Below are 7664 nucleotides of genomic sequence, written 5' to 3'. Positions count from 1 at the left end.
CATCTTCAACCCCCGAGCTCCGAGATCGCCGACAACGCCCCGACATCGTCCGACCTCCCCCGAGCCCGTTGAGACGCGTTCTGCAACCGCTGTGAGCTCACGGACCTACTCCCCCTCCTCTCCTACTCGCGTTCATGCTCTAGCTCCGTTCCCCATCTCCGCTGAAGCTCGCCGCCGCCATTGCCAACGAGCTCCATGCTCTTGAACTCGGCCGCTCGCCCGAGCAACACCAGCGAGATCGCCGCGCTCCTGGGAACCTGAAGCACCACGGGTTTTCCCTGCCATGCCCTGTAGCGCCATCTCCGCCGTTGCCCGAGCTCCGGCCGCTGCCCAAGTGGTCGCCGTTGTAGTTCCCCACCTCCCCTCGCCCAGCAGCCTGCTCCGTTGGATGCGGTGCACATCCAGCAGCCCGTAGGGCCAAACCGCGAGCCCAATGGTCACCGGATGGCAAAACCCGACGCCTCCGCCGTGCGGAATGGTTGCCGCCGGCTAGTTTCCGGCGAGGCCGACGTGGCGCCGTCATTAGCACCTAACCACCTGCTACCAAACCCGCTAACCAACCCCACAGCCACTGACACGTGGGCCCTGCTGCCAAATTAACCACGGTTTAGCTTCTGTTTAGCTCTAATTAAACACCATGGCCCCACGTGTCAGCTTTGACGGTGCTGGCGTGGCCGTTGACCTGGGCCACTAGTCAGCCTCTGTTCCTGCCCTGTTACGCTGATGTGTGGGCCCCACTGGTAAGGTTTGACCTGGACCAGCCCCTGTTGACTTGCTGACATCGTCATGACGTGGTGCTGACGCAGTAATGCTTTCTAAGACCTTAATAAATCAGAAATGATTTATTATTTTCAAAAAATGCCCAAAACTTCTAAAAATCATATAAAATCAACCGTAGCTCAGAATGAAATAATTTATATATGAAAAATGATCAGAAAAATCCAATCTATCCATCTGTGGCATTTTCATGCATGGTAGAACAACTTATAGCTGCTGAATTGGACAAATCAATAAATGGCATTTGAAATGCCTTACATGGAGTTTGAATTGAACCTTTGGTTCAAACCAACTTCATTTAATCTGGTTGCTAGATGCATTAGCCCAAACACCAGCATATTGCCATGTCATGATCATGCATCATATTGTGGCATTGCATTGATTGTGTTCTTTCTCAGTTGCCGGTGTTTGTCCCCTCTCGATAGACGTGGTTCCGACGATGTGATCGATGACACCGATGAAGAACTATACTATCTTCAGAAGTGCCAGGCAAGCAAAACCCCCTTGTTCATTCCAATATAATCCCACTCTCTCGCTCCTGCTCTCTTTTACTGCATTAGGACAACAACGATTCAACTGTTACATGCTGTGTTAGTTGAACCCCTTTCCTCTGCATGACCTGTCATTGCCACAATAAATAGATGAAACCCACTAGCATGAGTAGGAATTGTTTGAGCCCTGATGTGCCTACTCATTCATGCTTGTTGTCATGCCTGCTACTGCTTAGAGTTGAGTCAGGTCTGATTCATCGGGGATGAATTGCAATGGTGATGAATATGTCCTACTGTTGAGAGCTAAGTGTGTGAACACGATTTGGTAAAGGTAGCGGTGAGAGGCCATGTTGGAGTACATGGTGGGTTGTCTCATTGCAGCCGTCCTCAGGAACTGAGTTCTGTGTTTGTGATCCATGAACAGTTACTACCAAACATTGGGCTCCGGGCGCTCCAAGCTCTCTCGACTTATTAATCAACCTGATCTCTGTCCAGGAGTTGCAACTAGTTTCTGGTGTTTGTAGGTTGTGCTAGTAGTCTACCAAGTGGCACCCAGTACAGGTGGGCTTGGGACAGACTAGGCACAGTGGCACAGTGTACCAAGTGGCACCCGGATGGTGGGCTTGGGAACCCTGCTCACATCGTTTGGGGCCATGAGCGACACCCCGGCCGGATCTCCTTGCGGATGGAACCCGAATAGGCGATAAACCTGGACTAGAGACTTGTGTGGTTATTCAGGTCATGGCCGACTCCCTCGCCAGGCTTCCGCTAGCAGGTTGCCGAGATACACGATGTGTACATGGTGGTAAGTGGCGAGAGCGTGTGTGAAGAAGTACACCCCTGCAGGGTTATCATTATCTATTCGGATAGCCGGATTCCTCGGATATGGAAACTTGGACCCCTTGCATCGTTCATAGACAAGTGAAAGTGGATACTCTAAAATGCGCAAGATAAGCGTGAGTGCTATGGATGGCCTTCTCGTAGGAAGATGGGAGTGGATCCATAGTGGTGTATTGATATGGTGAATATGTGGACTCGTGTGCGCCACCTCCAAAGAGTTACTTGCAGTCATAGTTTAGGATAGCCACTGAGTCAAAGCTGACTTGCTGCAGTCAAACTCCACCACCCCCTTTATTGATACTAATGCATAAGTAGCTACTTCTGATGTAAGTCTTGCTGGGTACATTTGTACTCATGTTTGCCTATTTTATGTTTTGCAGAGAGACGTCAGTCTCGCTAGTAGGTCCGCGTGGACTTTGATGTTTAGCTTGATACCTCAGCTACGATCTTGTGCCCTCGGCAGGATCTGGTAGATAGTCAGTCTTCTCAGCCTTTTCCATTTGTAGATGTCTATACTCAGACATGTTAAGCTTCCGCATGTGCTTTGACTTGTGTGCTCTGAATGTTGGGTCATGAGACCCATGTTTGTAATATCTCACTCCTCGGAGCCTAATGAATAAATACTTGAGTCGTAGAGTTATGTTGTGATGCCATGTTGTATTTACACATATCGAGGATATTGTGTGTATGATTGAAATGCTTGGTATGTGTGAGATCCGACAACCTAGTTGTTCATCCTTGGTAGCCTCTCTTATGGGGAAATGTAGTCTTGTGCTTCCATGAGCCATAGTAGTCCGCTACAGCCCGGTTCACCGGAGTCCTGCTAGACCAGCACTACTGCTCCGAAACACTTGACTAGCCGACATGTGATTCACTTCGTTCATGTGTCTGTCCCTTCAGGGAAATGTCACGCGGTGACATCCGGAGTCCTGCCTAGCCTACTACAGCCCGGTTCACCGGAGTCCTGTTAGCCCAGTGCTACAGTCTGGATTCGCACGCTGCTGACAGACATGCTCGATGTTGATTCATGTATGCCTGTCCCCGTAAGTTAGTGCCACTTTGGGTTCACGACTAGTCATGTCGGCCCGGGTTCTCTGTCATATGGATGCTAGCGACACTGTCATATACGTGAAAAGGCGCAAACGGTCCCAGGCCATGGTAAGGTGACACCCATGGGAATACCGTGCGTGAGGCCGCAAAGTGATATGAGGTGTTACCGGCTAGATCGATGTGACTTGGAATCGGGGTCCTGACAGCTTTGGTATCAGAGCCTGACTGCCTGTAGGATTACCAAGCCAAGCTGGTCGAAGTCGTGTCTAGAAATGCTTTAGTTATATAAGGGAATTGATTGTGGATGGGAATGTAAGGCTCTTTTACTCCTTATCCTCATGACCTTCTGATCTGAGTCACCTTATCTTTTCTACGGGGTTATGAACTAGGCTTCTCTTCTATCTCTTAGGATGACGTGTTACTAAACTGTAGTTGCCTAGGATTGTTGAGTTCAAACCTCAGTTCAGTTCCTACTACTTCCATATGTTCATAGCTGGCCTCGGAACCTTGATATGATGATGTTAAGTGGTTACGCCACTATTTTGCAGGATGTCTCAAATCTTTTTGAGCATTTACAGCCGTTATGCTGTCCGAGTCATCCCAGGTTTCTAAACCATATGGTGCATTTGCAAAATCCTTTCCCTCTGGTTTGTTGTTCTTTTGGGCCAGATTAAGCACACTAACCGGTGTGTTGAGGTACTCTATTGCCTCGACATATATGTTGGAGTTGTTATTATGACACTAGGGTATCTTAGAGCTAGTAATCTAGCCATGTTTGGTGTTCCTGGTGTGATGATTCTGGCCACCATTCTCGAAAGCATCTCGTGATGTTTTTTAGTTAGTAGGTATTCTACTCCTGGGTTTTGAACTCGAGATTCACCCTACTTCATGTTGTTAGTATTTGCTAGTTCCCTTAAGATATTAGTAACCTTGTGATCGTCCTCGAGGTCTGTGGTATATCGTTCTTCCAATACCATGAGCCAATATGGCAGAAGTTATTTGAACCAAAAGATCACAATCAGAGTACTCTTGAGGAGTTCTCCATTCATAATTGTGACTCTCCCACTCCTACCTCTCTGCATGGGTTATCCGGAAGAAATATGTTGAACTTGGTTCGACATACTAATCTATACATCCACAACTCAGAAAGTTATATGTTCCTTGAGTTGACCCTCCTCAGCTGTATTCCGACCCTGGTCTATCAATTGATAGTCAAGAATAGTTGTGCATTCGTGTTCATCGATGCCTATTGTTCTTGTGGTCCGTCAAGCCATTCTATTCCGGAATGACTAGAGAAACAAACTCCAGTACCTCATCCATTTCTAGGATTGGGTCAAAGTAGTTGTATCCTGCAGATCAAAATGCCAATCCAGCTTTTGTTCTGTTCTACCTCGGAGTATCACCCTCTTTCATAACAAGAGTATTGTGAGAATTGCACACACCCTCAAATGAATTCTTGACGCAGTGATACTTCTTGCCATCATTGTTCATTCCTCGATTCCCATGTTATTGTAACTGGAATGCCGACAAGTGAATTGTGATGTGTGAAATCAATACTCCGAGCAACTCGTTGCTTGGTAGTAAATGGACAATATTCTCATTCTTAGCATGTTGTTTATTGAACTACCATTCTAAGATTGATTTTGCTACCTAGTCCATATTTCCTGGTGCACTCTTCGATCAATGAGTTAGGATCGTGTCAATCCCTCGCTCCCTTGATCATATCGTCTTGCCCTGAAAAGCAAGATTGATCTTGAGCTTAGTAACATATCGGTGGTTCGTGATTTTCTGAATATCTTCTCGGAAGTAATACCTTATTATCACCTGACTGCTATGTTGAGTTCGTGATCAAGTTGATTTTTCTATACACCCCTATTTCTCCAAGAATCTGTGTTGGATACCCTGAAATAGTTGGTTAAGCTAAATGACAACTTGGAGAGTTGGAACATGATAGCTTGTCCAACTTAGTTCATCCCAAAGGGATATCCTTGTGTTTGAATAGTTGTTGAAGCAAGATGATATCTTCATCAATTGGTCCTTGTGATCAGTTGCTGGGTCTATCATCTTGTCAAAACTTTGACTTGAGTATGGGTTATCGTCAAGTCAAATCAGAACCAACGATGTTTGTAATGTTGTCTTACTCGTGGTTGATCCCTTGAGCATACACCATTACATCTTTTGGTCTGACCAATGCCATCACCGTTTTCACATGATGGTGGAAGTCCAGTGATATGGAAATTCTGATGAGTTGCTGTTGAGCCCATTAGCAGCATTTTGTCTCCCCCATGATTCATGTTGAACATCAACCTAGTATTGGAAACTTTGTAAGCAATGCCTTCGTGTTCCGTTCATGAAGCTTATGCTTGGATGGAAGAAGTGACTTCCTCAAATTCATGTGCATTTGGAGCAAGTTGCCGACATGAGTTCGAGAAAGATTGTTTTGTTTCCTTTGGTACCATCCCAAGTTAGTTATGCATGTGCGAATGTATTCTATGGTTCGGTAGATTAATTACCTCCACTCCATATGTATTTCCTAGCACACCAAGCCACTGATTGATTTGTTCAAGGAGAAGAAGTTCCTTCTTAAGAGCATGCCTTATGCAAGGACTTTGTTATCCTCGATGATGGTTCCCCACCTGAACTCGGTAGTGTTTTTATTATAAAACTACTATGTGGTCATGCTTGTCTGGGACAACATGTTCACATGTGTTAGCAGAACCATCTCATGTTTTGGAGCTTACTACCATAGTCCATTTCCCGAGAATCTCGCAACGCCATCTCGTCGATTTGTGTTGCAAACTTTCTTTCCAGACACATTGTCTGAATTATCCTGTTACCAACCAGATTTGAATCTCAGGCAGATATCATGGTTGGAACTTCTTCCGAGAACTATGATATAGGTTCCAGTGAAGTGGACACACCTAGCTGGAAGCACTGTTGTTGTAGTATCTTGATTAAGCCATTTGGGCACCTCCCATGAGGATTTCGCATGACTTATTCTTGAAGTTGTTCCTTAGGGATCCTTGTGCTCTCAGTTTCTTCGATGATTCTATAACCATTCAAACAGTGGAATCCTCTCTACTGTTGAGTTTATCCCCAGTTAGTAGAATCATTCCCAGCATTTGCATTTTGTTCCTAGCTTGCACCGCCATTGTGTCATCCTACTATGGACTACCCTTCTCAGTAATTACTGATTAGGATTATCTTCAAAGTGGTCCTACAATGGGTCCCATCCATTTCCGATGATAAGCAAAATCATCCATCGCATTGTCTTCAACAAGGTAGTCCACCTCATCCATTCGAATCCGGATATGCCATTCCTTTGAACTCCGCCAAACGATCAATTGTGATTGCCTTAGGCTGGTATAAAGAGTTTCTATGATCTAGATATCAAAAGTAATTATTTTTGCCATTTAAGGGAATAACTCTACGAGTCACCTCCCCCAAGGTGCCCCGTTATGGGATCATGGCAAATTTTTCCTCGCCACCTTGACACCATCCACCATCTCTCTAAGCGTGGAATTGTTGCCCACCAAATCAAACCTCGTCATCTGTTCTTCCATCCCTCTCGATGTGTTTTGTGTCTCAACTCGAGATGTTTCAACATCTCATTCCGCGAGTTGATCTTGTACAACTCGATCTTCGGGAAGATCAATCCTAGTAGAGTTTCTTTCTGTTGTCATCACGTGGATGACGATCTCAAAAGCGAGGATGTCAAGATCAATGTATGCAACGAATCAACAACCTTATGAGGTGCAACCTGGATCGCGAAGATTGTGTTGATCTTGTGCCCCGTCTGTCTTCTTACCTCACGTCTTGAATCTCGGGATGAGATTCTTGTTTAGTGGGGGTGAGTTGTCACAACCCTAGTTTAGCCTTTGCTTGTCCTTGCATGATCATCATGTCTAAATTCTGAAATTTGAATTGATGGAATTTTCAAAGCCTCAGAAACCTTTTTAAAATAATCAACATTTAATTCTCATCAAATGAGTCCAAAGAAATGTTCCTGTTACTCTGTGAAAATATTGGTAAGAGGAAAATTTCAAACCAATATTTTTGGAATCACAGAAATATTTATTTTGGGCCTTTGACTTAAATCAATGACATATTTGAGTTGAATTTATTTTTGTTATATAAGAAGTAAAGTTCAAATATTTTTGTAAGTTGCCTATGACCTTGGACTAGTTCCTGAGCTCACATAACAATTTACAGAAAGTTAAAAAAAATGATTTGATGTTTTAAATCAAATGAAAACCAATTGCAGAAAATAGAAAACAGAACAAAATTAGAAGAGAGAGAAGAGAGAGCAGGCTTACCTGTAACAGCCCACCTGGTGGCCCAGCCCACTGGCCGAAGCGGTCGTCTTCAACCTCTGCCAGTAGGCAGAGGCGTGTCGACGCGCGCGCGCCCGACGCCTCCACCTCCTGCTTCCTCCTCCCTGCCCTCGTTCGATCGCTTGGAGACGCCACGACACCCCCCCCCCCGAACCTCTCTCACTCTCCCTCA

The sequence above is a fragment of the Triticum dicoccoides genome, chromosome 6A, assembly GCF_002162155.2.
Source record: "Triticum dicoccoides isolate Atlit2015 ecotype Zavitan chromosome 6A, WEW_v2.0, whole genome shotgun sequence".
Taxonomy (NCBI): domain Eukaryota; kingdom Viridiplantae; phylum Streptophyta; class Magnoliopsida; order Poales; family Poaceae; genus Triticum; species Triticum dicoccoides.
This window is presented reverse-complemented; position numbering follows the sequence as displayed.